At 40.3% G+C, this 9,249-nt stretch overlaps 1 long non-coding RNA gene across 1 annotated transcript; it reads left to right on the top strand.

Annotated features, from left to right (window-relative positions):
- Nucleotides 1-6,387: 6,387 nt before the first annotated feature.
- LOC130565124 (uncharacterized) lies at nucleotides 6,388-7,546 on the top strand. The gene is made up of 4 exons (XR_008964337.1): nucleotides 6,388-6,445; nucleotides 6,943-7,099; nucleotides 7,240-7,341; nucleotides 7,442-7,546. It is a non-coding gene; the product is annotated as an uncharacterized LOC130565124 (long non-coding RNA).
- The last annotated feature ends 1,703 nt before the right edge of the window (nucleotides 7,547-9,249 follow it).

The following is a 9,249-nucleotide window of genomic DNA, read 5'->3' as shown; positions in this document are numbered from 1 at the left end:
CCACAGAGATATTGAGGCACATGCATGCCAGGCATGAAGATGACATGCCTGTTCTTTCCTTTATCCATAGCTTGAGAAAACATATTGTGGATGAAGCTCTCAGATCAAGAGATGTTTGATGAGCGCATAAACTTACAGTATTTTCAAGTATTTTTAAGAATCAGTTGTCTATAGCTGATTGTTTAGTCAGTAGGGGGCAGTGTTGGGCAAGTTACTCTGAAAAAGTAATTAATTACTAGTTACTAAATACACATCCAATAGTGTAATTACATTACTGTACAAATGACTCTCTCCAAAAAGTATTTAATTACTTATTACCAATTACTTTTTATATCCTAGATCAACCTTTATTAGTTAAGTGTTTCAAGGATAGACATGAAACTGCCCTTTTAATTCATTCAAATAAATAATATAAAACTACATAAAGTAGTATTTTTAACCAAAGTATTACAAATATGAGATTTATACATTAAAGCACAGATTTTAAAGTTAGACTTTGAATTTTGATGTTAATTCCACTATTGCACTCACAAATAGTGCGTGCAATAGTGGAATTGACATCAAATTATTGACATCACAAAGTATTTAGTTTTATTACATCAGAAGTAACTGTAATTAATTACAGTCAAAATTAGAGTATCCCTTACTTTACTTCTTCAAGGGAAAAGTAATTAAATTACAGTAACTAATTACTTAGTAACTAGTTAGTAACCGTCTTGTTCCTCAACCACGTATTCGGAAATGGTGCGTGATAATGATGAGATGTCCCTTGCAGCATGAGGAGGCCGCTGTGAGCGTTGGGTTGCAGCATATCCTCCCCCGCCGCGACTCGGCCACCCTCGGCCGTCGAGTCCCGTGCACCGTCTGCTTTCCAGCAGCCCTGGTCCTCTTCGACGCCCTCCGGCTCCGGCGCCCCCCCACTCAGGCGCCCCCCCGGAAGAGACATCGAAGAGGAGACAATCGCCCCGTCAGCAGCCGCGGCGAAAGCAGAAGCGGCCCTCATGGGAAGACCCCAGGGAGATCGAGAATACCATCGGGCCCGATCCCAGCCATTCCATCGGGGAGGTTCCTGCCCTGTCCCAACAGCCCACTCTCTTAAGAGTTTCCTCTCTCTCTGGGTGTTTATCACAGCCGCTCTCACCCTCTACACGACGGTGTTCGGCAACTCGACGTTGCATCACGGCGAGACCCAATGTCGAGGATAATCAGCAGTCCTCAGCACTCTCATCGACAGTGCGTTGTGCTACATCATCGCCAGGCAGGTAAGCAGCAGAGACGATCTCCTCCTCAGGGGCTCCCCACGGCAAGGGATCCACACTGCTCTCCTTCGAACCACCCCCTGGGAGGTCGATGAAGCAGATCGTACCCCTAGCTCCTGTCTCGGTTCGTGGGAGCCTGACTAGAGCCCCCAAACCGTCACGGTGGCTACGGGATACGGTCCGTCTCGGCAACGCGATGCAACTCGCCAGACGCCTGCTCAAGTTCGGGGCATCCTCTCAACCTCAGTCAGAGGCTAGGATGCTCCCGTGCTTTGGGCCAGGGCCACCACCCCTCTGGCAAGCGATCGTGCTCATCCCTCTAGCCGAGATGTACTTCATCGTCCCCAAAAAAGGGGGGTTGCTAAATCTGCGTACCCTGAACAGGCAGCTACTCAAGCTGCCATTCAGGATGCTCACGCAGAAGCGCATCCTGGCATCTACAAGCGGTGGAAGGGCCCCCGCCTGCGTTGGCATATCAACTGCCTAGAGTTGTTAGAACTGCAACTTTAAAACAAAGCAGTTCAACACTGGATGGTCTGCCCACCTTTCAGAAATGTAATATTGTCAACAATGTGAACATATATAATCAGCATTAACATTTTCAAACAAACAATTAACTAAATTAAAAAAAAAGAGTAAAAATACAAATTAAATTCAAATAAATTAACAAATAAAATGGCACAAAAAAGATTCTGAAAAAAATGAAAAATAAATGCACTATCAACAAAAGTGACATTGTGAATTTGCATTTCAACAACAACAAATTTCCGATAACTGGTAAATATAGCCAGTATAGCTAAACATGAAGTTAGATTTGTTAGATTGCATGTCGCAAACAATATGCTTAATGGTCACACTGATGTTTTACAAACATTTTAACAATCTAATAAATATAATAAAATGAATAAATATACTTACTTTAAACGATGAAGTTTGAAAAGATTAAGTTTGTCGTGAGCTCGTGCCACAAGGCGCTACCATTCCATGTGAACTCCAACGGCTTTTTCTGTGATGTAATAAACAACACAATAAATTTTGAGTTAAGTCTAACTTATAAGACAAATCGCACACTATGTCTGATAACCGTGGTACATTTAGCCAGCATTATAAAACATGAAGTTAGATTTACAAGATATAGGCCTAAACCCCGGATTGCGACATTTTCTCCATGATGAGAACGTTCATGAAAACTTATTAAAAAAAATACGCTTAATAAAAAGAAAAATAAGCTTGCCCGGTGACACTACATTACCTATGAATTTAGTTTCAAACCCAGGTCAAAACACACAACGTACATTTTACTGGCATTCTAAACTCTAACGGTAACGTTAGATATTTGCATGTCGCAAACAATATGCTTAATGATCACAACTGTGTAATGTTTTACAAACATTTTAGCAATATAATAAATATAATAAAATGAATAACGATACTTACTTTAAACGATGACGTTGGAAAAGATGAAGTTTGTCGTGATCTCGTGCTGCACGTTTGACTGACGATCAAAATGGCATATCATGTTACAGCGCGCATGCTCCAACCACCAAACCAACATGTGTGCTTATAAACTTGCATGTGCACATCCAGCCAACAGTTTAAATTAAGTTGGTCAGACAATTTTTAGCCAACTTATTTCCACTTGTTAAGTCAACTTTTTATGGTTTTATTGTTCAGTTAACTAATAGATAATAGTTTTTACAACTTTTTGCAAGTTGGATTTTTTACAGTGTAGCGTGTTGACTAAATGTTTATATGCTCTCCTACTTGTAAGTCGCTTTGGATAAAAGCGTCTGCCAAATGAATAAATGTAAATGTACTTATAATCTGCGAGATGAACTCGTGAATTATATAATGGTTAAATGGATCGCAAATTATCTGTGATCTGCGCGTTTAAAATCAATGAAGCGCGTGCTGCGTGCAGTGGAGCTCATTCTTAAAACAGTAACGTATGTGACAAGACAGACAAGCGAGACACAGCAGTGCAAAGTGCAAAAACCTTATAGCTCCCGTCAATCTGATCTCTACAGTCTGTCTGTCAAGTTTTTTACTCTGACTGCATGTATAGGCATATAATTATACTTATTCATTATACATACTGTCTGTTTTTAAAATAATGCACATTTAAGCCTAGAAGGCTCTCTTTAAATGGACTTAATCTGTTGATATATTCAACGCATTTTCTGCCCATATTTAATGCAACTATGGTGAGCATTTAGTTGTAGTTGGAGGGTAAACAAGGTAAACAGTAAACACTATAACATCTTTCTATGTTAGTGTCCATGCTCTCACATTCACTTTAAACTTTAATTGTGAATTTGTTGTGTATTTTTTTATTATTTAATAAATATTTTTAAAAAATTATCTTTAATGTCATCCACCGGTGTTTTGTGGCTCTTTTTTTAAAGTATCGATTCAGGCACCGGAACCGTTTTAAAAGCATCGATTTGGCACCGGTAATGAAAAATCCAAACGATACCCAACCCAGAGAACAAGATGGATCCAGGGGGACAGTATTTGTGGCATTTAATGAAATATGTAAATGTGTCAAAATTTCAAACATCAGAAAAATAAGACCAATCAAAAGAATTGATGTTCCAGCATTGTATAATTGTATTTTTTGGTTTAATTTTTAGCTTAAGACCATTTGTGACCCTGGATCACAAAACCAGTCTTAAGTAGCACGGGAACATTTTTAGTAAAAGACAAAAATACATTGTGTGGGTCAAAATTATCGATTTTTCTTTTATGCCAAAAATGATCGACTCCATGCCACGCCGCCTTGCTGCAGTAATTCAGGCAAAAGGAGCCCCAACTAAGTATTGAGTGCTGTACATGCTCATACTTTTCATGTTCATACTTTTCAGTTGGCCAAGACTTCTAAAAATCCTTTCTTTGTATTGGTCTAAATTTCCTGCCTTAAATATATAAAACTTTATTTTTGTGAGTGGATGGTCTGCCACAGTGCCCCTGATTAACAACTTCAAAGGCAATTTTCTCAATATTTTGATTTTTTTGCGCTCTCAGATTCCTGAGTTTTAAACGGTTGTATCTCAGCCAGATATTGTCCTATTTTAACAACTCATATATCTATAGAAAGATTATTTATTCAGCTTTCAGATTATGTAAAATCTCAATTTCAAAAAATGTACCCATAAGACTGGTTTTGTTGTCCAGGGTCACATTTGGGGGGGGCACAAAGCGGTGCACCCTACACAAAGGTGGCCTTACACAGAAAAAGTTTGAGAATCACCTAAACTGAAGTGTTCAAGTGAGCTCATGGGGTCTGTTAAGTTTTCAGATCAGGTTGCTTGTGCTGCATTAGTGTAGCTCATATTGTAAATAAATTGGTAAATACGCTTAAACCTTTAAATACACTGGTGTGTAATGGTGTGCATAGGGATTAGTACTAAGAAAAGTGTCTACCTACTTCTGAAAAAAACATCAAAGTGATTAAACGAAACTCTAAATTTTGTTCAGTTAGGTAACCTGACCACAAGAGGTCAGAATAATCATGCATTATTCATACTAAATTCACACCCATCTGCTTGATTTGATTATTTTCTTCTTTTAAGAAGCAAGGGTGAATGCAGAAGACATACTATGCTGTTTTATTACAGCTGTTTTATAACTTCAGTCAAATCAATTTGTGAAGGCGACTAGTAAATTAACAGCTGTATGCTGCTAAGTAACATTAGTATGCTGTTCTTAAAACAGTATCAGGCTGCTACATAACAGTTGTATGCTGTAGCTAATAAAACAGTATCATGCTGTTAATTCAATTTGTAAAGTAGCAGGAGTGGTTTTAAAACAGACCTTACAGGTTGTAATATCAGGATGGTAAATAAAACTAGCCAAAATAATTCCAAGCAATAAACATAAGAGCATCACAAAGAGGCGAAGCTTGATCCTACCTACTTTAAAGATTCATTTTTAAATATGCCTTCATATCATGAGACAACTTGTACAGCTTATACTGTATGCTGAGACAACGTACTTGTAATCTTACATTTACTGCTGTATATTTACAGAGAGGAGATGAATTCCATGCATGAAAAGATAACACCTGTGCAACTACAAAAAATGAATAAGAAACTCCATGGGTTTAATAAAAAAGTGTTTTTCTCCATCGCCTGCCTTGTTGTCACATTGCTTGAACTATGTGTCGTAGGGGGAATTGACAGAAATGAGTAGGAGACCTCATCATAAATATCTGAACTCTTATACATTTGTATTCGCCTTCACGTTGCCAGCGACCAACAGCAGAGTATAAAGCAGACATAAAAGATGCGGAGAAGGAGAAAGTGAGTGAGGAGGAGAATGTACAAGAGGTAATGGAGGTAAAAGCACACAAACAGAGTTAGCACTGGTGTGTTGAGCCATTTTAAATAAATGTTTGAAAAGGAACATAAAATGAAATGCAAATACAAGTGTGACATTGCCTGAAAAACTCTATGTTATCCTTGCTCACAGCCCGATGTAGCTTCCTTTGAAGTGCACTGCACATAACTCTTAGGTTTTCTCACTGCCTCATTTGCCAAATTCTCACTTGAACAACTCTCTTTTCAATGTTCAGGACTGGTAATAGAATTTCAAACATGAAAAGTTGTCTAATTGTGAACCAGTTTCCACATACAGAATAAAAAACTGTTCTCCACATGCACAATAAAACTGAAAAGGGAAAGTGATAGCACACTGAGTTGATCTCTATACAAAAATGTAGCCACATTGTAACTGTTTGTCACATACAATTACCTACCTTTCATTGGTTGAAAGATGGTGTCCCACTAGTCTGCTCAATACATGTTGATTTGGTTTGGGGTTGTCAGACACACCTGCTTTTGCAGAATTTTCGCCATCTTTGTCACAAGTCGCTATTGGTGGTTTCACACTTGTGACTTAAAAATAAAAGGTGACAAACTATGTGGTGTCTCTCATTTCCGTGTCACATGGCACGTCTTTAAAAAAGGATAAAACCTTTTAAAATCATTTAACTTGTTTTTTACGTTAAGATCAACAGGAGAAATTGCTATCTCCTACATATTACTTAGTTATACCAACTTAAGTAGTTATCTTGTCGACAACCGTAAGATTGGCACGCTTTCATTACATTACCCCGTCTCTCTCTTCCCAGCTAGCTCTCGTCCCGCCCTCCCAACAGTTCAACCAATCCCGACATTCAACAGCAGGTACGTAAATTAAAGCAACAGTACAATGTCTTCATAAACTTACACTTAATACATTTTCTCTTCATTGTAACCCCTCAAAGGAACATATACATATTTAAACCCAGGAAACAAACAATATACATTGAAAATAAAAGGAAAATAAATTATTGTTTGTTTAACACCCCACTGTATAAGAAGTATAGCCACACTCAGGGCTACACCCTCCCCCCTTTAAACGTCTGGATGTCCCTATTCAGACTTTTACCTAAACTTTCCAGTCTAATGGCGGAATGGCTTTAATATCTCTCATGCCGGGATCCCTTCCCAATCCTTCCCAATAACCACCCCTCTATGAACTATGGTTATTGGTTGATCTCTGGCTTTCCCTGGTTTATCATACGTGAGCTTAATGACTGGATTTACTTTTCTCTTCTCCCTAATGGGTTCTATATGCTCACTTATGTCCTCCATCGCTTCACTACTGTTCCCTGACTGCTCTGTGTCATTTTCATCAACAGGACTGTTGGGGCTTGAATCATCACTTTCAACACTTGGCGAACCCACTGAGGAGCCGTCTTCATCCATATACACAGCCTCGGGTATCACTTGCTCTTCCTCAGCTGTTGGCTCTTGTAGCTTGGTCAAGGCACGACGTTTTTGTAACAGACCCTCTAGGTAAGATTTGTAGGGTTTTTGCCCAACTTCACAATCAGACTGTGATGACATCTCTGAAGAGGATAAATATCTGTTTATAGTTGTGGGAAGAGTTGAGCTGGTTTTCCGCTTACCAATCTGATGTTTTTTTCTCTTCACAGGCTTATTCTCCAGCGCCTCCACAGTTGGCAGCCTCACCAGATTCCCTATTGGCAAGAGATGATCCCTATGGAGTACTTTCACCCCACCTTTCCCTGTTTCAGGTAGGACTTGGTAGACAGGCAGATTGGGAAGCTTTCTCTTGACAATGTATGGGACAGGATTCCACTTTGGTTGCAGTTTGTGTTTTCCTTTGATCCCCAGGTTCTTGATTAACACACGGTCTCCTGAGTCCACCGCTTGGAAAACCACTCTTTTGTCATAGGATCTTTTGTTACGCTGGTGAACCTTGTCAGCCTCTTCAGCAGCTAACCGGTAAGCACATTTCATGTCTTCTTTCAGCTTAGCAACATACTGTGAGTGAGTTTTGTCACACATTCCATCAGGTGAGGTCCCAAAGCATATGTCCACTAGTAGTCTCGCCTCCCTACCGAACATAAGAAAGTAAGGGGAATAACCGGTGGCATCATTTCTGGTACTGTTGTATGCATGAACCAGATAAGGTATCTGCTGGCTCCAGTTCCGTTTTTTCTCAGCATTTAGTGTTCCCAGCATGGCAAGAAGGGTACGGTTAAACCGTTCTGGTTGAGGGTCACTCTGTGGGTGATATGGTGATGTTCGTGACTTTTTGATACCTAGCAGGCTCAACATGTCTTTGATAAGTCTACTCTCAAAATCGCGACCTTGGTCGGAATGTATGCGCACAGGAAGTCCATAATGTATGAAGTACTTCTCAACCAGAATTTTCGCAACAGTGAGAGCTTTTTGGTTTTTACTTGGTAAAGCCTGGGCGTATCTAGTGAAATGGTCTGTGACTACTAGCACATTGCTTATACCCTTGGAGTCTGGCTCCACAGCTAAGAAATCAATACAGACCAAGTCCATAGGGCCACTACTTGCTATTTGTTGTAACGGAGCTGCTCTTTGACAGGGACTTTTGCGAGTGACACAGGGACCACAATTCTTCACATATTCTTGCACATGAATAGCCATCTTTGGCCAATAAAACCGACTTCTCAAAAGATCGGTGATCCTCTCACTACCGAGGTGACCCAAGTCATCATGCATAGCTTGGAGAACTGTGGCTCGAAACTTGGCAGGGAGTACTAGCTGGTATATTTCTGTGCCAGACATTTTTGTTATCCGCTGAAGTAATCCATCTTGCATCAACAGTCATCCAGCTTCATGTTTCAGCGTGACTAACTCAGGGTCCACCACTTTGTGGGACCATCTTCTCTCCTTCACAGCAGCAATTGCCTGTCTCAACACTGGATCTTCATACTGAGCTCTTATCAATTCAGGTTTTGAAATCAGCTCCAATGACTTCAGCTCTAACCTTGTTGGATAAGCATAAGCCTCAGGGATAGATTCAGGTGGGGCACCTAGCTGTTCTACACACCGCTGACTTGCCTCGGTAGACAGATGGAGGCAAACTCTCTGACATATGGTTTTCACTCCAGTTGCAGGTATGTCTCTCCAATCACCAACTTTGTCATCCATGTATTTCCTGGACAGTAAATCAGCATCTGTGTTATTTCTTCCAGGCCGGTATTGAATGCTGAACTCATACGTTGCCAATGCTGCTAACCACCTGTGACCTGTGGCGTTCAACTTAGCAGAATTTAAGACATACGTAAGTGGGTTGTTGTCAGTTCTGACAGTGAACTTTGCTCTGTATAGATAATCGTGGTACTTGTCCACAACGGCCCATTTAAGTGCCAGAAATTCAAGTTGGTGTATGGTTTACTTCTGCTCCTAAGGTCTCAACTTTCGGCTAGTAAACGCCACAGGGCGTAGCCCCTCTGGATACTCCTGATAAAGTACTGCACCAAGGCCTGTCAAGCTGGCATCCACATGAAGAAAGTAGGGCTTGCTGGGGTCAGCGAATGCCAGAACAGGAGCGTTGGTAAGGCAGATAATTATCTGATTAAATGCATTCCTACTAGCCTGGTCCCACCGTTCCCCAAACGGCTCAGACTCCTTAAGGTATGCAGTGTGCTTTTCTTTGACAT

Source organism: Triplophysa rosa, linkage group LG14, assembly GCF_024868665.1.
Source record: "Triplophysa rosa linkage group LG14, Trosa_1v2, whole genome shotgun sequence".
In the NCBI taxonomy this organism is placed as follows: domain Eukaryota; kingdom Metazoa; phylum Chordata; class Actinopteri; order Cypriniformes; family Nemacheilidae; genus Triplophysa; species Triplophysa rosa.
This window is presented reverse-complemented; position numbering and strand designations above follow the sequence as displayed.